Source organism: Halichoerus grypus, chromosome 4, assembly GCF_964656455.1.
Source record: "Halichoerus grypus chromosome 4, mHalGry1.hap1.1, whole genome shotgun sequence".
Classification (NCBI taxonomy): Eukaryota; Metazoa; Chordata; class Mammalia; order Carnivora; family Phocidae; genus Halichoerus; species Halichoerus grypus.
The window spans coordinates 138,905,053-138,928,116 of NC_135715.1; the positions used below are offsets into that span (position 1 = coordinate 138,905,053).

At 41.9% G+C, this 23,064-nt stretch overlaps 1 long non-coding RNA gene and 1 pseudogene across 1 annotated transcript in view; both read right to left on the reverse strand.

The window, feature by feature from the left end:
• LOC144381507 (uncharacterized) overlaps positions 1–23,064 on the reverse strand; it is a 253,293-nt gene that overhangs the window by 110,344 nt on the left and 119,885 nt on the right. The gene's annotated exons all lie outside the window — the stretch shown is intronic.
• Positions 1,875–18,110, reverse strand: LOC118530138 (tissue alpha-L-fucosidase-like; annotated as a pseudogene).

Sequence of the window (23,064 nt, forward strand, 5' to 3'; positions counted from 1 at the left end):
GATCATGACCTGAGCTGAAGGCAGACGCTTAACAACTGAGCCACCCAGGTGCCCCTTACTTATTACTTTTAAGTTTTAAGTTATAATTTAGAGTTATCCCCCTGCTGGATTGTAGAGTAATTCACTCAGATTTACTATTGATTCAGTGATCATATTGTGGTTGTTTTGGTATTGGTGGCGTTCTGAAACTATTGTGTTTGTAGTGTGAGAGAAAGCAAAAATGTTTATATATTGGTGTCGCTGGGAACTGGGACTTTCGGCTTGGGTGAGAGCAGACACAAATGTAAGATCAATGAGATTAAGTAAAAACCTTCTAGTTCTGCAGATAAATCTGAGGTAGCAATTCCGATTCATAATGTGTTTTATTTAAAAAGTACTCATTTTCTAGTTCTGTCCACTGGAAAGGCCTGTAAATGATGACTAACCCAATGGCAGTGAGCACCCCTGGAACCTTAATTGTGTCTCTAAATACTATTCCCCACCAAAGGAACCAAGCCGCTTGGAAAGATGGCTGACTGCAGGCTGATTCCAGGCCTAATGAACTTCCAGGAAGTTCATTAAATGAGTCTGGAATATATATATATAATATATGAGTCTGTCATACCAGAAAGCAAGGAAGCTATGAAAAACTACTGGGGTTCTGCCCAAAGGATTTGGGTACCAGCTTAAAGAGGATCTAACTGGTCAAAGAGTTGAGCATCAGTGGGCTGATAAATGCAATGGGTTGAAACATATCAAGTATATTCAAATTCGTAAGTTCAGTATGATACCAAAAAATTAGACTCACCTTTTAGAGGATACTAAGGAACCAATTCATTGTGCTAAAAAACAAAACAAACAAACCAAACAAACAAATAAAAAATACCTGGTCTCAGAGTAACCAGAGTGTCAAGGGGAAACTTCTTTATAGAAGTTTTCCAGCTAACAAATGAATAAAGACCAATAGAATCAGGATATCACCATTTTGCCACCTCCTAATGAATTAGTAGATCTGAGCAATGACCACCAATGGCTGCTCAGATCACCAAAGAGAGAAAATCAGACATTATGTACCTCCTAATAGAAGTACAAAACACTGTATAAGAAATATCCTTGACAAAATAATTGAACCTGAATCTTATCAAGCCTCTAGATCTAACTGCCAATTTAGAGCTTACAATGACAGAGTAATACAATAAATAGGGACACAGTCAGCAAAATCCAGACTGTTGGAAACTCCAAGACAAACAGTCAGTTTCTTCAACAATAACAACAACAAAAATTGCAAGGGAAAAAAAAGAGAGAGATGATAGGGAGATATATAAATTTTTTGACATATAAATGTATTTATTTGATCATATTTTAAAAGGCAGGGTAGAATCACACCCATTTTTTTAAAATAGTATACCTGTAAACAGATGGAAATTCAGAGCTACTAGTTTTCTTCAGAAACTTCTGAATATTGAACATTAGCAGCCTAGAAGCCTTTTCCTTCCCCTCTAGGCTCTCCCGCATTTGGGGGTGGGGGGAGGGGAAGAGGTTGGTGACAATCGACAATTGACATTAAATAAATAGCATATGGTTGAGCTTGCCAAACTTTCTACCCCCTCTCATAGGCAACAGGGTGACTTGGCTTATTCTTGAACTAAGGTCATAGAGTAAGCAAGTAGCCTTATCAAACAGAGAATTGAGGGAAGTTTCCATTGTAGATAATTTCCAAAGGTAGGAATGGATGAACTCAGAGCTTAATTGTTCAGTCCTTTCTTTTGCTGCCCAGAGTGAGGTATACTATCAGTGGTGCTCAGATCCTCAGTTCATTGAGACGTCAGTGTAATGCGCTCAGTTCCTTTGATTAAAATGTGTTGGAAAAGCTATCTCTGGGTAGGGAAGAGAAGTTAGTTTATTACAGTGATGGTACTATACAAGGAAAACCAAAGCAGCAAACATGAGGCAGTGTCCTTTTCCTCTTGAACTTCAATGATCAGCTTCACAGTGTAAGCAAACTCAACTGGGAGAGCAGATGATGAGGTCAGAAAAATGAGGAAAACTTTATCCAGATTTGTGGACCACCTCAATCTTCTTGGATTCCGGCATCCTTACCTTTATAGTCAAGATAGTTATGGGGGATTGAAGGGTTAAGAGTCCATTTTTTGACCAGTGCAGTAAAATGGCATACATAGCTGATCCTTTTGAGGTCTACCCTAGATGCTGTGTTCTTTTCCCATTGCACTCTCCATGGTTTAGATGCATAGATAGCCTCCCCATTGATGCTCAACCACTTCCCAGCAGCAAGAAGCCTTTCTTAGAAGATGGGAACAATCAGTCCATTTAGTTGGTTCAACATTGAGAAGATAGTTGCCTCCCAAACCTATTGTCTAAACCAGTTCTGAAATTATTTCAGATTCACTTGCGATGTCAGACAAGGCCCTGTCACAATGATAATCCCAGGATGCCTTGTGGGTGGTGGTGCATATCTCCCACTTATGATCTAGTGACCTCCCTGGCTTGAATTTGTCTTGACAGTTGATGTATCATCCATGTTAACAGAAGCATTTCCAACCCCATAGGTCATTTCCCTTCATCCTTGACAGAGCTATCACTGAAGAGCCAAGAAAGAAAATTTGTAGAGTTTCAATAAGTATCAGAACATTCTCATTCTCCATCAGACCAACAGGTCAGGTCCCTGTTAACAAGGTCAGATAGCTCTGGCATGGTTTTCACACTGACGAAATGCTGTGTTTTGAAGCCATTTTTCTTATCAAGTGGAGAGTGGATGGAGCCATTCCAAGAGTGAGTGAAAGACCCCATAGCATACGTTCCTCTTCCGGACAGCTGTTCCCAACCCATCAGCTCAGCAGAACACGATGGGGATGGGGTCCCAGGTCCTCAGAGTTCTGGCTCCAAAACATAGGACTTGGCTAGTTGGTGAAGGCTTTGTGATACTTTGTGGTCAGGACTACCCACTGGCTCCGTGGCCTGGATGAGTTCAGCCCGCCCGTGGGGGTGGAAGAGTTACAAGGGCAATTATGGCCTCAAGTCTGAGCAGCTGCAGCCAGCCTGGTAGTTGTGCCGGAGGCTCTGGTCCTGGGGCAGCTCCTCGCCCATCCAGTGCACCCATTTCACGCATCGCCCCAGGCCGGCTTTGAGAACACGCCCCTAGGGCACTAACTCCCCAAACTTTGCCTCACCCAACCAATCCAGAATCGAGACTCGGCCACTTCAGGCTGTAGCAGTTCCCGGCCCGCACTGAGCCCCGAGGACTCCCCTGGCGCCAACACCTGTCAATTAAGAGAGACTTTTAATTCATTAATCCTAATGAGTGGACCTTGTGTGGAACCTGACCCAAGCAAAGCAAATGCTTTGTTATGTTCTGTTTTGTTTGAAGGAAAACAGGATCGGCAGGGTGTTCCTAGAAGGAAATCTGAAAGAATAGAGAGCATTGGGGTAGAGAGGTTGGGAAGAGCGGGGGTGCAGGCCAAGGAGGCAAATGTGGGACCTCCTCACTGCCCATACTCATCTCAACCTCATTTAGCTCTCATCTCTAATTAGCACCTCAGCGAAATGTTTTGGTTTAAGTAGAATCTTAGAATAGGGATACAGAAAAAGACCAGCTCTATTAAACCATGCCCTCCATTTCAACTAGAGATAAAACAGGAGAGAAAGGAGACATATCTCCAAATTCAATTCTATCTTCAGTTATGCTTTATAGAGAACTTATGTCATTCACAAAAGAGATGTAGCTTCCCCAGGGGAGACAGCAGGTGTACATTTTCTCTCAAGGTTATTTAATTGCTGTCAGGAAGACATATGATTAACAAAACCAAATGCTGGAAATATGAAGTATAGACAATTGTAAAGTTGTTTATATAGTTGATTACAGTATAACATACAATGTGTTTATATGCCATAAACCTGCCTATCACAAACTGTTTCCACACCTGTGCATCCGCATTAAACAGCCCACCGCTTAGCTGTGCATAAATCCCCTGCTGAGAGAATGGCCAGCACCCAGCAGAACTTAGCTTCCCCTGATGGCCTCTCCGTTACCTTCTACACACCAGCTTGGCACCAGTGAGGCTGAGGCCTAAGGCCTGCCGACCTGTAGCGTCCTCTGCCGCGGTGAGAGCCCTCTGAGCTCCACAAAAGGAGACCAGCCTGAAAATGACAGGCCTTTGGGGGTTCCTCACTGTCCTTTACAGCACTGCTATTCAAAACGGGGCCTGCTATTGTAATCTTGGTTACCGTGCAGAGATGAGACAAGCATAGAATCGAGAGAAAGCATTTAAAATGTTGAGAACCATTTGGCAGGATGAGTTTATGTCTGTTGAATCTAATAAAAAATGGGACTTGAATTTTGTGTGTATTGGTTTTTTATTCCATTTTAAGTTATTTTTATTCCCCTTCCAAAATACCAGGCTGTGACAGATTGGAAATTAAAAAAACAAAACAAAAACTTATCTTTCACGATACGTAATTGGAGAAGCACTGCCTTAAGAGTGATGGCCCCCACACATGCTGTATCCCAAAGCTTCCCCTTGACACTCTGGCAGTTCCAAGAGGCAGCCAATGGCAAATATGTGGACCTAGGAAGATGGACTTCCCAAAGAGTCAAAGAGTCACTCATAAGTGAGAAGCACAGGTGTTAGGTCCACACCAGGGGTTGGTAGATCTCATGACACCAGCCCAGCTGACCCCTGGTCACAGCATAACCCTTAGTCTTTCCAACAGTACCAGTAGTGTAGTAATGGCAGAAACAGTAGCTGTCAAGACTTACATAGGACTTAACTGTGGTGCAGCTACTGTCCTAAGAGCTCTAGGTATACCAGATGACAAGTGGTTCCTCTTTGGAGTGACATATATGCACACCTATACGTGTACACTGGGAAGCGTAGCATCATGAAAATTTGCTAATGACTGACCCCTTATTCAGGTATTTCAAGACATCATGCCAAATATACTAGACACTTATTAAAGAATAGAAAAATAATGCCCAGGAAATAAGAGTTTTGTGTTCAGATATTGGTCATAGAGCTCAGCTGGAAAAAAAAATTTTAACACAGAAACAGTATTCCATCTTGGAAAATATGGGGATAGTTGGAACTATGTTTTTTTATTTTTTTGTTGTTGCACTTGGAAATTCTCGGGCAGGAAACAGAGATTCACAAAATACACGTAAGAGGCAAACACAACAACACAACAAAACTTGCTTCACAGTAGAGAGAGGTTATCTAGTACCAAATTTTTCATTTACTAGTTTTCTCCCCCCAGATAGGTTGTAAGACTGAGGCACAGTTCAGATATTTCTGTACTCCTTGCCCCTTTTTGAGGTTTAATAAATGTTCAAATTTTATGAAGTCTGTATTTCACAAACAGAATCTATTTGCCCTTGAAAAATGAGCCTTCTTAGACTCTGTGTAAGGGCAGATGTATTTTGCCCTCTCCTGTGATCTCTGCTATAGCCAAAGCTACCCCACTGCTGTTGGCAGCCAGATTCCCTACTTGGCTTTGGGGTGGTCAGAATAAGTTAATCACACACAGATTTTTTAGTACATCAATGTAGGGAGGGATCAAGGAGTTCACACTGAGGAAACCTAAGTAGGGGAAACGTTAGCTTCTCCCTCATGTTTCCATGGCCTTTGTCCTTCCTTGGATTCTGGGGACAATCTGAGGCTCAACTTCGTGGGGTTAATGGATGTTCCCAAACCAACATGAGCAGGCATGGAGATATTTTCTCCCAATTGACTAAAATCTCTTCTTCTTCCCACGATTTAAAAACCCAAATGGTAATGCTAAAGCCCAATCAATTAATATTCATTGGAAGCCCATAACATTCCAGAGCCGTGATTCCTGCCCCTAATTAACCATGAATCTTAAGAGACTCTTCTCCACATTAACTCTCCGTGCCCTTCGAGATGAGGTCATGGGTGTAGGCATCCTCCTGAAGGTAGAGAAGAGAAAGAGCGGGCCTTCAAGGCGACTCGGTGAAAGACACAAGGTGAATTAGTGAAAAGACAAGAAGAGAAGGGTATCTGTTACTTAGTGGGGATGTTTCCAGGAGAGAATGTCCCAACTCGTTTCATTGTGTTATTTCTCATGTGTCTATAGTAACAAGAAGTAGGCATTATAAATGCCTTCAAATAATTCTTGGGGTGCCTGGCTGGTTCAGTCGGTGGAAGGAGCGACTCTTGATCTCGGGGCCATGAGTTTGAGCCCTGTGTTGGGTGTAAAGATTACTTAAAAAATAAAGCATTTTAAAAAAATTGTCATTTTACCTTCCCAACAAAGTAATGAGAAAGATATTAATATCTCCATTTTACAGATAAGGACACCAAAACTCAGGAAGAATAAGTCTTCGTCCCCACAGTCATACATATCAGAGCAGAGCCAGGACCTTAACTGAAGTCCTTTGCCTCTAAGCTCAGTGCTCTTTTACCATCACAGATGCCTTTATGGTCTTTTCCTGGATTTAACATTTCCCAAACTGAATTCCCGATTATTCCTCCAAATCTTTCTTCTCTCAACGTCTGTATAAGTCTGGGAGTCATCTTTTGACACTTCATTCTCTCTCACTTTCCCAAATCCAACCCATCACCAAATTATGGCAATTTCACGTCCAAACACCCCTCTTGCTACTTCTAGCTCCACCACGTGGTTCAAGCACTCCAGTCACTTATTTGTAAATGCACATCAAAGTGGAATGTGTCCAATTAAGAATATTACCAGGAGGACAGAGTACTTGGGAGATGAGCTAGATTTCCTTTTAAAAATAAGATTTTGAGGGGCGCTTGGGTGACTGAATCAGTTAAGCGTCTGACTCTTGATTTTGGCTCAGGTCGTGATCTCAGGGTTGGGTTCTGTCCTTAGCAGGGAGTCTGCTTCTTTCCCTCTCCCTGTACCCCTCCCTCCTACTTGAGCGCACACACTCTCTCTCTCTCTCTCTAAAATAAATAAATAAATTTTTTTTAAAAAATAAGATTTTGAGAGGTTTCTTCAAAAGAAAATAATTGAGGGTCACCATATTTGCTTGGATATATTGGGAAGTATTAGTTGTAGTCATGGTCATATCTTTTCTTTTTTTTAAAGATTTTATTTATTTACTTTAGAGAGAGAGAGCATGCAGAAGCAGAGGTGGGAAGGCACAGAGGGGGAGGAGCAAAGAGGGAGGAGCAGAGGGAGAGAGAATCTGAAGGGGACTCCATGCTGAGCCTGAGCACGGAGCTGGATCCGGAGGTGGCGCTGGATCTCACCACTGGGAAATCATGACCTGAGCTAAAACCAAGAGTCAAATGCTTAACAGACTGAGCCACCCAGGTACCCCCATCATGGTCGTGTCTTAAGTTTGTATTTTAACTTCTCTAAATGCAATTGAAATCCTTTCAGGAACAAATCAGAGTTTCAATTAAATGTACTGTGATTTAATAACAAAAGAAACTAATGCTTTAGATGATTGAGTTTTCCTCTCACAATCAGACTCTGAAAGCTGGCCAAACAAATGTTCTTATAATTTTACAGATTGAAAAAACTGAGGTACAGAGAAGCAAAGTGACTTGCCCAGGGTCACACGACAAGACTAGGATCTGGAATACCCACACCCATTTGGGTGTTCTTTTCCTGTAGGTTCTGCTAGCCTCTTGGATGCATTCTGTCCTCATAGTTTAATGCTAAGATGACCCAAAGAATAAAAAGCAATCTAGGAAATTCAAAGAGTTAGCAGAAGTCTGTGGCACATACATTGTGGCCCAGATACCATAGCTTTTCTTCTGTTGTTCTAGACACAGTGTGTATGCTCCAGAAAATCAAAAGCAAAGACCTTAGCCAGAAATTTTCCTAAAGGACAAGAGTATTAAAAATAACTATAGCTACAATAATTTGGTAATGAATACACAATATAAAAAGAGGTAAATTGTGACATCAGAAATGTAAAAGGGTAGAGTTTTTTGTATGCAATCCAAGTTTTGTTGTTAATGTAAAATAGACTGCTATATCTATAAAGTGTTTTATGTAAGCCTCATGATAACCACCAAGCAAAAACCTCCAGTAAATTCACAAAAGATAAAGAGAAGGGAATTAAAGCAGCCCACTATGCAAAATCATCAGTTCACAAAGGAAGGCAGCAAGGGAGGAAGAAAGGAACAAAGGGACTAAAAAGCAACCAGAAAACAGTAACATACCATTAATAAATCCTTACCTACCAATAAGTATTCTAATGTAAATGGATTAAATTTTCCAGTCAAAAGGCATACAGTAGCTGGATGGATAAAAAGACAAGACCCAACTATATGCTGCCTATAAGAGACAACCTTCATACCACCCAGAGTCATCTATAAATTCAACGCAATCCCTATCAAAATTCTACTGACATTTTTCAAGAAATAGAAAAAACAATCCTAAAATTCACGTGAAACTATTAAAGATCCTGAATGCCCAAAGTAATGTTGAGGATGAAGAACAAAGCTGAAGGCATCACACTTCCTGATTTCAAACTAGATTACAAAGCTTTAGTAATCAAAACAGTATGGTATTTGCAAAAAGACAGACACACAGATCAATGGAATAGAACAGAGAGTCAGAAATAAACTCCTGCATATATAGTCAACTAATTATTTGGTAAGGGAGCCAAGAATACTTAATGTGGAAAGGATAGTCTCTTTAATAAAGGGTGCTGGGAAAACTAAGATAACCACATGCAGGAGAATGAAACTGGGCCCCTATCTTACACCATACACAAAGATTAACTCAAAATGAATTAAAGACTTAAACCGAAAAACCAAAACCATGAAACTCCTAGAGGAAAGTACAGGGGAAAACCTCCTTGACACTGGTCATGGCAACAATTTTTTGGATATGACACCAAAAGCACAAACAACAAAAGCAAAAATTAACAAATAGGACTACATCAAACTCAAAGGCTTCTGCACAGCAAGAGAAACAATCAACGAAATGAAAAGGCAACCTATGAAATGGGAGAAAATATCTGCAAATCCTATATCTAATAAGGGGTTAAAATCCAAAAGATATAAAGAATTTATACAATTCAGTAACAAAACAAAACAAAAATCCAATTTAAAATGGGCAGAGGAACTGAATAGATATTTTTCCAAAAAAGATACACAAATAGCACATGAAAAGATGCTCAATATCACTAATCATCAGGAAAATGCAAATGGAAACTAAAAGGAGCTATCACCTCACACCTTTAGATGGCTATCATCAAAAAGACAAGAAATAACAAGTGTTGGTGAGGATGTGGAAAAAAGGGAACCTTTGTGCCCCGTTGGTGGGAATGTAAATGAATACAGCCACTATGGAAAACAGTATAGATGTTTCTCAAAAAAATAAAAATAGAACTACATGTGATCCAGCAATACCACTGCAGGGTATATATTCAAAGGAAATGAAAATAGGGCTCAAAAAGATATCTGCACTCCCATGTCGGCTGCAGCATTATCCACAGTAGTCAAGACATGAAAACAACCAAAGTGTTCATCAAAGTATGAATGGATAAAGATGTGGTGTATGTATATATACATAATATATACCATATACAATGGAATACTATTCAGCTAAGAGAAAGGAAGAAATCCTGCCTTTGCAAAAAACATGGATGCACCTTGAGGGCATTATTCTAAGTGAAATAAATCAAACAGAGAAAGAGAAAGACAAATAGTGCATGGTATCACTTACATGCAGAATCTTAAAAAATGTCATAGACACGGGGAGTAAGTTGGTGGTTACCAGGGGCTGGGGCGTGGGGAAATAGAAAGATGTTGGTCAAAGGGTACAAACTTGCAGTTACAAGATGAATAAGTTTGGGGGGATCTAATGTTCAGCCTGGTGATTATAGTTAACCATACTGTGGTATATACTTGAAAGCTGCTTAGAGAGTAGATCTTACAGGCTGTCACCACAGAAAAGATATGGCAATTATGTGAAGTGACAGAGGTGTTCACCAATGCTCTGGTGGTGGTCATTTCCCAATAGAAGTATCTCAAACCAACATGTCACACACCTTAAGCTTATACAATCTTAAATAACTGACATATAAGATATGTCAATAAAGCTGGGGGAAAAGATCTTTTCTTTATCAGTAAAACAATTCTACAGGGAAAAATTCACTATGACCTATTTCTTTTTTTTTTATTTAAAGATTTTATTTATTTATTTGACAGAAAGAGACACAGCGAGAGAGGGGACACAAGCAAGGGGAGTGGGAGAGGGAGAAGCAGGCTTCCCGCAGAGCAGGGAGCCCGATGCGGGGCTCGATCCCAGGACCCTGGGACCATGACCTGAGCCGAAGGCAGATGCCCAACCGTCTGAGCCACCCAGGTGCCCCACTATGACCTATTTCTGTAATAACTCTCTTACATGCTGGTTCTTTTTGCACCGGATACAAATGCTTCATGAAGTGACTGTTAACGTGACTGATCTCCTCCCTTCAAAATATCTTTTCAAAACATTGTTTTTTCTTATGGTTCTTCTTGGAATCAGAAGCCATACATTCTAAAGAAATTTAAGAAGCAATCTAAAGAAGTTTTTTAAATTTACTGCTCTATATAGGTTGGATTGGGTCACTACAAAATATCTTTTTTGTCAGCTCTCTGTAGCCTATGCAAAGTATTTCTTTTCTCCCATGTCCATGTTGTTGAAAAATTTGCCATGGGCTTCCCAAAAGCTGGGTTTTCATGCTAAAGTACACTCCTACAAGTGCAAAGATAATAAGTAAAAAAAAAAAAAAATCTGTCAGTGATGTCGGTGAAAATGAATGTTAGAGCAATTCCTGGGCAGCAGAGAAAGACTTCAGTGTTTACATAATCCCAGTGTGTATGCGTGGCTTCTTCTCCATTTCCCTGCTAAACTTCATCTGGCTTTGCTCAAGACCACAAATGCAGTGAATTCTAGGCAGCACCTAATATTTATTCATGCCATTGTCAAGAGCATCTTTGCAGTTCTTGCCAAGGTCTGTTGTTGAATATGTTTATCCAGCTGCATGGTAAAAACATAATACACAGTCATCATTTTACTCAGTCACCTACTCAATATTTTCTTCTATGATTAAATTAAGTCATAAATATTGCACTTTTAATGCCAGAAAGCCATGGTTCATCCAGCCAGTTGAATACTTGTTTGTCCATTTTCTAGGCACTCAGTCATTGCATTATAGAGTTTGAAATAATGAAAAGCATTGCATTTACTTAACATGCACAGTAAACAGAGCAGGATCCTTCCACGAGCTCCTTTATTATGCAGTGCAAGGCCGTAGAAGAAATCTTGTAAGAAGCAGTGAAGAACTGTAGGTAGGGGCTGCGTTGGAAATGGTTTGGGTGTATATGCACAATCTGTTCTGATTGCTCAATGCAAAGGACAGAAATGGCGTCTCTATTTGCAACCAGCACAATGTCTCGCTCCACCGAGGAGGATTTCAAATAAACACACACATCTTGGTCTCGCTTGTACTCAATTCATTACCAGACTGTGCTCATGAACCCTGAAGGCACTTGCCATGTACTGTGCATTTTGAAACTTCTTTCTCTAAACATCCACACATGGTCTGGTTGTTTAAAGCAGCCGACAGAAGGCCTTACACACTCATCTTCATAGTGAAGGGACTGCAGCTTAAGGGCAAGAGTCTGCCCCTGCCGTCGTCCCAGGCTAGCCCAGGTGACAGCAACGCAATACGCATCTACACAGATACCTGGCCCCGGAGGCAAGAGCCACGTACCACAGGACCCTTCTCAAATCACCTTCTGAATGAAATATTTATAGCTGGCACTGCAGGGCAGTTAGTTTGTCTAGAATTATATCCAAATTTGCGCTATCATTCTGGGAATAGCCTTGGTTAGCAATTGCTCATAATGTCAACGCTTTTGGAAACTTTTTACAGTCATTTTATTGTTTTTATTTCAAAAATAAAACTTAAAGGAGCTTGAAAAGTAGGTTTTTAGATGATCACACAATGGCCTGATTTCAGTGGTTTCAGTTCTGTGCATTTTACTTTATGTGCACCTACTGAAATTAACCAAAATTAATCCATATTTGAACAAAGACTGTGGATACAAATGAGCCCTAACTTCCTAGACTCCTCGGTGCAGTGCACTAGCTGAAGTGTTTGGAATGCATTGGCCCTGGGAGGAGAAGAAGTTATAGCAAACAACATATGGGCTTTAAAACTGGAACTATCCAAGACAGAACAAGAAAGCTATTTTCACTTTACTTGTTCCTTTTTTTTTCCTCCAGAAGATGAATTATTTCTAATCACATTTTATTTTCATCTTTAGAGCTGGATCCCAAAAGAGCCAGGTCGGTTTCAAACTGCTGGTGAGTTTGCAGCCCTGTCCAATGATTACCTAATGCATTTGTGTCATCTGCTTTCCTTGTTGTGTGAAAACACACTAAGGAAATGTGTAAGTGCACTGAATTGTTCCCAACTCTTTTATTCACCTTTCAGCATGCTAGTTCCTTCCCTTGGCACTGATATCATTATGCATTTGTCAAAGATAGACTGTCACTTTAGGGCTTCTATTATGTGCAAGAATTGGCAGCAAATTTTGCCACTGGGATTTGCTTATATCCTCTGTATGTTATTGTACTTCTTTGGCATTCAGTAAATTCCGTACACCCACTTCTTTGATGTTCATTCCAGCCCCTAAATGTGGAAACAATGACTGAAATTTTGGATCAAAGCATCCCGTTGATGGCAGGCAACACAGCTCTCTGCTAGTTCACTAAAACATAGAGTATCCCCCCCCACCCCCACCCCCACCCCCCCCACACACAATCTAGACCAATAGTCCTCTAAGAACAGCTCTGGCTTCCCCAGGGCCAGGACACTAGAGGAAGTTAAAGAAAACAACTCCAAGGTTTTAAGAAAAAGAAAGAGTTTAAATAAGACAGCAAAATTGAAGCTCATGAATATTTTTAACCATAGAGAAAGCTAAGTACTATTCCAACTGGTCCACCTGTGTGTGCCCCCCCCCCCCCCCCACTGGTCTAGTCTAGTCTAGCACTTCTACTGAGCCCGGCTTTCTTCAGGTTTGGGAAGGTCTCTAGATCTCATTTCTGTATAACGTCAGCTACACTAGATGGCTCAGATTTTTTAAAATAACTTTTTAAAAGAAGGATTAAAGGGCCCATGAATTAAGGAATTATAAAAGTAATTGACAAAGAAAACCAGAACTACCAAAATTTCAGTGGGTTACTTTTGCAAACTAGAATTAGCTGTCTGGAACACATTTTCAATGTTTGCTTTTGCTTTACCCCTGGGATGCCGGTGTAAATAATTACTTCATTCAATTTATTTCACAGGTCAACTTTGACTCATAAAAGCATTAAAGCAGGTAACCCCTAGGGATGTTGGGAAGACAGATGAGCAAACAGATATGAAACTGTTGTAAGCTCTTTGAGGGGGAAAAAAAAAGACACTTTATAAATCCAGGGTATTTTATGGTTATGTTTTCACTTCATTCCATTTGGTATCCAGAATGTGTTAGTTACAATTAATATACAATGTGGGGAACTATTATAAAAATACCGCACTCCTTTTAAATATAGTGAAGAAGATAATTGTGTTTGGGGAATCTCATCCTGTATAAATTAGAAGAATTCCCAGTAGAGTGCCATAATTGAGAACTGGGCTGACTGCACCGAATGGAGAAGAGAGTCGTCTTAGCATGGTAGCTGGTGCTCCATCAAAAGGCAGAGCGCCAAGGAGGTAACATGACAGCCCTTAAAATACCAGTTTCAGGTTGCCTAAGTGGGAAGTTTTTATGGCCAGACGTATGCAACAGTGACATCCAGCGGTTGTAGAGATAATTACAAGTGTGTCTCATTTTAAAATATAAAATGGTCCATATTATAACCAAATACTCTGTATTGTCAAATGTTACCTGGCCACAGTGTAAGTCAGTAATTCAGGCTAGACTGCTGGTGCAGCTAAATTTACTGTTTATTCACAAAGCAGTTTCCAAAGTCTGTTGTTCCATTATTATTATTTTCTTGCTTTTTAATTTTACTAAAATTATAGTGGGTCTACTCTCCAAGGGTCTCTCTGACCCTCCTAAGCACACTTAGATATTTTTGCAAGCGTAAGTGAGACTTTGTGCTACTGCAAACCCAGCAAAAATGGAAGCTACGACTTGACTCCACTGTTAAATACTCCAGGGAAAGCATGTGTGACCCTGGATATTTTCATTGTTGTAGAATTGCTCTAAGAAATTCATTAAGATTTTTTCCAAGTTGTTGACGAAGAAGAGAAAGAAGGAGAGGGAAGAGAATAAAAGGAACGGAAAATAAAGGAGAGAAGGGAAAAAGGAAGGAAGGGAGGGAGGGAGGGAGGAAGGAAGGGAGGGAGGGAGGGAAGGAAGAAAGAGGAAAGAAGGAGAAAGAAGAAAGAACAGGACTACCCACTGATCTTTACTAAGTTTTGGTAACAGGTCCATTAATATGATAATATATCTAAAGAGGGAATTCAAAGAGCTATTAGCCTCCCCCAGATCTTTTCATTTTTAAATTGCATTCTTTCAACTGTCAGGCAACTAACTGAGTAAGATAAATAACAACAACAATAATAATTTTCATTTAAAAAAATCCAAGAAGAGCCACTGCTGCTTGGAAGTACCTAGAACAGTGCCCCTTGTAAGAGGATGCTTAAAAAGCACCCCCTCTGCCATGTTGGGAAAGAACTCGACAGAAGCCTGTTGGGTCACTTGAGCCTCTAAATTATTTATGTCCACAGCAATGCTGAGCACATCAGGTGACTGCTTACCACCTTCTCAGGCGGCTCACCTTCAGAGAAACCATCATCTTGTGGCAAGCTGTTTCTCAATCTTAGACTCCCTTACGTTGGGGTTTTTCTCTTCAACTGCCTGCCTCTTTAAAGCCCTCAAGATGGGAAGAACTTAAAGGGGCCCTCTTTCACTTCTTCTTTGTCATCTACCCAACTCCAGTGAGAAAATCAAGACATAACTCCATAAAAAGTGCCAATTGCTCTTTAGCTAATCCACCCCCGTTGTGCCCAAATGGCGGAGAAGAAAGAACATCATAGAAACTGCGTTGCATTGAAGGAGCACGTGTGTGTGAAACCTGTGATCTGCATTAAGCAAAGAGCGCTAGGACAAAGGGATGGGGATGGTCTCTGCAAGGAAAGTCTGGGAAATGATTCCCATTTGTGTCAGCGAGAGTTAGGGGAGATGCGTATTGAAACAGAGCAGGTAGCCAGGTCTGTTTGCTTTTCCAAGGCCTTTGAACTGCAAGCTGGCCTATCCACATTCTGAAGAAAAACAACGCCATGCTCCTATCACTGCTCTCATAGTATCTTCACTTGGAGATTCCCCGGCCCTGTCGCTTCTCCCAGAAACTTTCACAGCAGGGCTTTGGGGCGAATGCACCGGGAATGAATATGCCCAGGCCTCACCTCTCCTTGGAGTTGTGCAAGAATTTGGCCGGACCAGCTCTTATCTGGTGCACCCTGGAAGCCCAGTTCGATGATTTTTCGAGTCAAGTCCGCGTTCCCTCCAGAGCGAAGGTAGAACTTCCCCGTAGCATGCGGGGCTTCCTGCACCAAGACTGCTTCAGCCACCGCATTACCAGCTCCTGCCAGTCCGAGGAGCAAGAGGCTGGCATGAGGAATCAATTCCCTTCTTTTCTCCCTAAAGAAAAAACCTGCCTTGCAAAGCTTTCTTCAGTGTTTCGGTACCAAAAAAAGGCAGTTGCATGACATGCATACCCTTTCCTCGCTTACAACTTTGGGTATAGTTTTACGGCAGTATATAATCTAATAATCCATTTAATTTCTTTAGAGAGATGTTTTATATATATACAGGTGGCATTTGGATGAAATCACATGCCATAAACCTGTCTGCTCCTATCCGGCTTCAGAATATAGAAGAAGGATCTGTTTTACAGACATTCCAGAATTTTTACATGGTCAATTGGCTGGTTTTGTATTCTGGAACATACCGGAGCGTCTGCAGGAAAATATATATATAAATTCTATAAAATGGTGGCAGGATTTCTGATTTACTGATAGTGCTGGTTTGAATTTTCACAAAAATATTTAGCCATAGGACAATGTATTAGGCGTATTCTTAAAGGTAAATAACTGCAGCCAATAAAAGTTCAGCCTATAAAGGGTCCCATCTTCTACTAGTTTTCTGCACCAAGAATTACTACCAGTATAATCATGGCTCCCTGCACACTAATATTTCCTCTGATACAGTATGATCAATGTTGTGGAAAAACATTTATTATATTTCTTCTAGCTACTTAAAGGCATTACTGAATTATGGGCATCGCAAAACGAATCCACTGTGCATTTTTTCTTTATGTGACGTTTTTACAATCTTCATTTTCTGCTTTGCAGCCACTGAGCTATAGAGATCCACACTTTGTCCCTCTTACAACTGCCACTGGGGCCACCCTCTCCTTTCTGCTTTATTACATCTGAAATGCACTTCATATGATAACATTCCTTTTCGTTCTGTGCCAGACTCTTATTTGAAAGGAAGAAGTTATGAAAGAAATTAAACAATCAGTGTTGTTAATAATAGTTCTTAATCTCCTTACTTAACAAAGGTTATGAAGTTTAGACTGAGAGAAGGACAAGGGGAGGAGATGGTATTTTACAGAATCATTCCAGAAGAGCCGATGGACTCGGAATGGGTGTGGGGTTTGCAGTTTTGACATTTAACAATTTTATTAACATCTTTGCTTATTATGCACCTTAATCCACAGGGTCTGCAGCTGGGAGAGAGTGTCCAGCTAACAGCCCGTGTCTCGGGCCCTGCCAGGGGATGAATCAATTAGCAAGAGAAGCAATGATGCAAATGCTCCGGGGTCACTTGGGATGCTGTTTGCCTTTTTGATAGAGAAAGCACGCCATAAATAACATCACACCTCAGGAAATCATTCCGGGAGGCCCAGATGCCGGCAGGGCTGCTGCCGGGGACGGAAGGAATCATTTGCTCATTGTGTGTATTTCCCCCATCTCAGTCAATGGAGGATTTGTAGTAAAATCAAAGTATTTAAAAGGAGGACAGTATGTGGTAATGGAGGCATGTTTAGTAATTTTTTTAGTACCAGAACCTGTGATTTATGACCCAGAGTTACAGCCAACTTTATTACAAAAATGACTTCACCCATAATAACCTTATTCAGGGCTCTCTGGAGAATGATGTAGTACCCAACAGCATTATAATCTAGCAAATATTCACAAACAATTCCTGCCCTGGTCTCCTTTCCCCCCTCCCGCCTCCACCCCAGAGGCAGGCTTCCCCCTTCACAGGCTGGGAGAAGTTGCCTCCCCGGAAAGATTCTGTGCTCCTTCTGTGGGGATTTGCCTGGATCCGGGATTTATAATAAGCCCGGGACAGAAAGCTGCCTCCTGGGTCTTGGTCACACCTTCCCCAACCTTCTGCCCTGAGGAATAATGAGCAGAACACACCCACTCGCTCTTCATTTCCTCCCCACACAGAGCCTTCCTCGCTCCCTGCACCCCAGTCCACTCTTCCAGAGCTCTGATCCCCACCACCTGAGATGGGCTCGCTGCAGCTCCTCCCCGCCCCATTTAAATTGCCATGGTAACCACCAGCTGCACTAAAACCTCTGGGGCTGGGTGTCCAAGCAGGGTCGCCCGGGCGTGCCGGGATCTAGGAACTGGCCCTCCATCTTATTAAACTCTGGTGTCAGTTCCTAGCAATTGTTTTAAATTTACACCCTCAGAGTGACTTAGTGGGATTACATGTCCATTTGCATTAAAACAGGTTTCTGTCATTAAACTGCCATACAATAAGCTTCCTTGGGACAAATTAATGAGCTCTAAATATCATCAAGTAGAAGTTCACTTCACCAAGAGGGCCACCAAGGGGGGGCAGAAGGAAGTGGCTGCTCAGAAATCTTAGCCCAGGAGAAATATAAGTGCCAACTGAAGAAGGAGTCTTGTCCTGGTTCTTGGCTGTGAGATAAATGGTTCTGATTTAGGGCTGATCTGGGAGAGCTGGTGACATTCTCCCCGTTCACCAAAATCCCACACTTCACCATCTATTCCTTATTCCAAATATGCCTTTACCCTTGACGTTGACTGCTGAAATTTGCTGATGGACCGCCAGCCCCTTTACTCTGTGATGTGTCTCAGTCATTGTCTATCTGTCCTTGAGGAACTTGTGCGCATCCAAGTGGGCTGGGAACAACGTGCACACGGCATGGCGCCACCTGTGGCCCGACTGAAGGCTCCCGACTCTAAAATGCCTGGATGGTTGTTACGGGACTGTCCCCACCGTCCGTCAGCGACCGGGAATCCAGAGCACTAGTCCTGATAAGGAGCTTACTCTGGTCATCTAGAAGCAGAACAGGAACAGGGGACAGTTTTTAAGGCTGGACTGTCCCTGCTCACAAGCACTGCCAACACTTGCCCTTACAAATAAAGATATGTGTCTAAGTAGACATTTTTCATCAAAAACAAGTAAATCAATCTCCAAACTTTCTTTTATGGAAAGGAATAAGACTGGCTGCTAGACAGACTTCCTGATCGACGTAAGCTGTGATCTCATTTCTGTGCAGTCTTAACAGGGGACAGTAATGTATGATTGAGACACTGCTATATTTAGGAATGACAAGATGGGCATTATTAATAGCTTAATTGACATTAAGGCAATTACCCCTACCCTTATTACAGTTTGTAGAATTACACAGAAGATATTGGCTGAGGCCTTTTTCTCCCTAGAGCTACCCAAGGATACAGCATTTTATTTCATGCCAGATCCCAGCTTTGACATTAGATACTTAGCCATAGAATGATTCCAGTAAATCATTATAAATGCATTATAATAAAGATGTTATGAGCTATCAGATATTAACCCCCAACCCCTAAAGAGAGATAAATAGTCCAGTTGCATGATTCCCACTTTTGTTTCATAAGAAATAAGCTTTTGCAAAGAGCAACTGACTAATGAATTATAAAATGGTGTGTTGAGCTCAGATAATTAAACAATGCATTTTAGTGTCTAGTGCGGGATGAACACTAAATCATACACAAATAAAAAGGGAAAAACCTAACCCCCAAGCCCGACTCCTATTTTCAAATTACATTAGAGGTTGGTCTACAGTCCAGAAACGCTTCAAATCTTTTCTTATCTGATTAGAAGGGCATATCAAGTGTAAGATCAAGACACGAGTAGGGAAACTAAACCAAGAGTGAGAACAAGAATTCTGGAGGTGCTAATTTAAGATAAGCCCACAAGGTGATTTTAATGGAGATTTTACATGGCGATAACATTTGTTCCCAACGTGTTTACTGGGGCAAAAGTCTAGAAGAGTCTTGAAGTTTCCAAGTTTCCTTATACTTTTATGTTTTGTCTGAGCTCATGGTAAAACATATGGCAGGTGTGTTAAAGACTGTGGTTTTGGCCTTGCACTAGAAAACAAATGGGAGATGGGAGAGGTGGAGAGGTAGGTTGGTTTGGGTGCTCACCACTGTCCTCGGGTATCACCATCCCTGGCAGGGCTCCATCTAGTGGTCAACCTTGGATCAGCAAGAAGTTTTAGCCTCCGGTGGCCCCCATGCGGGACTGGTTTGCTATTGGCTGCTGTTTCTGGCATGTCTTGAATTTGCCCCAAGATTTGAGGCTGCGCTTAAGCGCATCCTGAATATGTGTTTTAGTCTTCCAGCCTCTCAAAGGCGTGGTGACTGCCGCAAGGCAGTCTTCTGTTTCTCGGTCAAACAGCACGCTGCTAATGACCATGTGGCCAGAATTAGAGATGACCTTGGACTCCACGTGGGCAAGGACCACCTGTGCTGATGCCGGGCTTCCCTGGAACACCAGGTACATCCTGTTGCACTTAGCCGTTCCTCTCCTGTGCTCCAGTCCAGCCAGACCACACCGCCCAGTCTTTCTTCTGTTTTCCAGGCAGCTCCAGTGTTGCCCACTGCAATTGACTTCACCTTTCCTACCCAGAGGGCTGTGTGACCGTTCAGTGAGATTGGTTCTATAAAGCTCTATCTCTGTAAAGTACCTATTAGAGAGTAAGTCCACCATTAGATGCTGACTATTTTTATTCTAGTTATCTTGTATTTTTCATCTCTCGTTTCTTCTCATTGTTCTGCCCTTACATCTCAGGGTCCAGCACAGTACTTTGCTTAAGGCACCAGCTCCATACATGCTTGCTATCCTGAACAATACTGATAGTAACAAGTACTAGTAAGAGTTAACATTTTCTGACCACTTGATATGAGCCAGCCACTATGCTAAGTATCATCACCTCACTCAATTCTTTCAACAAGGCTGTGCGACAAGTACTATTTTCATTCTCGTTTTATGGGAAACTAAAGTTTAAAGACGTTATATAACTTGCTCAAGGTCACACAAGCTCATAAATGGGCAACCAAGATGTTAACCCAGAATCGGCCTAGATTCAGAGTCTCAGCTCTCTGCCACTGTGTTGGGCTGATTTTGTCACCTTTCTTCTCTTTTAGACTGGGCTCCGTCAAGGGATCAGTACGTATCCACCCTTCAATGGACAACCCTTAGGACTTTGAACTTGGACGTTCCAGGAAGTCCAGAACTGCAGGCTAACTCCAGTTTACAGCTGCCCAAAAGTCACTTGTCTGAAAACTCCTGGATCATTACATAAAACCATCCAAATAGACTTTACAATTGCGCACCCCATAAAGTTAATTTCACTTTGAGAGAATGTGTCTGAGGGAGGTGATGCACTCTGTTATGTATTCAGGTTGGTGGCTACAATAGATGGAGCTGTCCCGTCATCCTTGACACCCTGGCTTACTGGCAGCCTCGCTCCATCACGCTGTCACAGGCGAGGAATGGCCTCCCAGTCTTGGCTCAGAGCAGTTATGCTTCCTAATGGCCCAAGCCTCACAAACCCCACACCTCCCTTAATTAAAGAAGTAAATTAAGAAGAATATTTCAACCTTAGGGATGAATTACCTTAGTAATTTAAGACTGACATTTTATTGGATAAAAGGACACACATGGGTATTTATTAAAAATGCTGCCTTCACATACAAGGGTCTGTGGAAAAGGATGTGTGAGGTGGTGATGCGTTTGGGTGGCCAGAGGTAGGCACTTATAAAAAGCAACCAGAGGGGCTAGGAGTGAGCTCTGTTGCTATAGAACACCAGTTGGCTATTTGTTCTACACTTGTCCTTCAGACAGTGCAGCCAGACATTTGGGATTTTCCACAGCCTTGATTTCAAGCTTGCTGACTCGGAGTGCTGTGGTGGACATTACTAATGTCCCAGAGAGGCACCCTCTCATCTCAAGCACGAAGGCTGCACGGCTCAGCTCATTTGCAGTTGGAGAGGCCATCTGATTCGTCAGGTTGTTGTGAGTGGCAGAACTGTGTGGCACTTCCAGGCTGAAGCATTTATCGGTGGATGACCCTCCAGCGTTCTCCTCCCCTGCAGAAGTGACCTTGGAAGCACGTGCTGAGATGACAGAGTGCCCAATATCCCAGATTCCTGGATGACTTCGTGGGGCTGCATCCTCCACGGGCCCACGTTGGACATGGAGCTTCAGCAAGAAATAAACTTTTGTTGGATGAAGCCACCGATGTTTGGAGATTATTTATTACTACAACAAAACCCAGCCAATCCTGACTAATCCAGAAGTTGACGTTTTGTTCCGAAATATGGTCCTTCTTTCCAAATCATAAAGCTCTTATCCTTTTTCCAACAGCCCTATTCACTCATACCGTAGTTCACACATTTTTTTTCATCTTCTCAGATGCCTAAAATTGCCAAATGACCCTGAACTGGTCAGTGCAGTGCTTCGTCCTTCAACCATTGATAAATATTGGTACTATGAAATAAGTGGGCAAAACAGAAGACAAGGTTGGCCTCTTGAAAATAACATGGCACAGTGTGATAGTAAAAAAGAAGGAAAAAATAGAGAAAAGAAAAGAAGAATGAGAGATAAGCAATGAAAAATAAAGAAATATAGAAAAGAAAAGGAAGAAAAGTAGAGAAAAGAACACAGAAGCTGAGCCATTTGTTTCAAGTTAGCTATAGCCAATTGTTGGTAGCGGAGTTCCGCTCCGGAAGGCATCCCTCAGGATATCTTGGATCCTCAGCACCAATACCTGTGCCTAGCACGCCAAGGTGCTCAAGAAACGCTGGTTGAAAGGGTAAGTCAAGGAATGAAAGAATCTTCGTTTTGTAATCTTGAAAACGCATATTACTTGAACTGGTCTGTGACTATGAATGGGCACTCCATCACACATTGAATGGCAGTGCAAAAAGTGAGAGGGAACTAGAAATAATTGAGTTTGAATAGCTCTTCGTAACCTTTAAACCTGAGTCCTTGAAAAGAGCAACTATGAGGTCAGAGCAATTATTCTTTGTCCTAGAAACGGGACATCACTGATGACTCAGAGCAGTCTGTTTAAAATAGTGTTTCAAATAAACTAGAAACGTCCTTGTTTTGTTTGCTTCTGACTGGGCTGAACAGAGGGTGCAATCAGCACAGAGGCATCTACGGCCTTACTACAGCGGGAGATGAAAGTAGGAGAACAAAGTAAAATACGCTGAGTAATTTATTTCTGAAAAACTTCAAACGGGGCAAGGAGTAACTATATACTGCAGAAGAAGGAGCTGGGAGTCCTTCTACCGCCGAAACCAACTGGGGACCTCCAGCAGAATATTCACCTGGTCGTGGGGTCATTCACTTTGCCCAAGATGTACCAAAGCACTGTGATGTGGCTGCCCGCATTGGAGAATGCTCACAGCTAAGGTCAATAGGAACCAGTTCTAAGGATGTGGAAGGAAGTTAGCTTTCCTCTGGGCAAAAGTGCGCATCTAGGGTCTCTTGTCTTATTTGTATGTGTATGCGCATGCTCACACACACTCCAGCAAAATTCAGTTGTGAAGGACTTGTAATGAGAACAGAAGCCCGGAGTGAGCAGAAAGCTGATGTGTGGCTCGTGAAGGCAGGGGTCACTATAATGTGGAGTGGGCAGGAAGACACGAACACGGGAGGAGGGCATCCTTGCAGATCCCATGGAAACCCAGCAGAGGTGTTGTTCTGTCCTGCCTGCAGTTTTAAAGAAAAAGATCTCGGGGCGCCTGGGTGGCTCAGT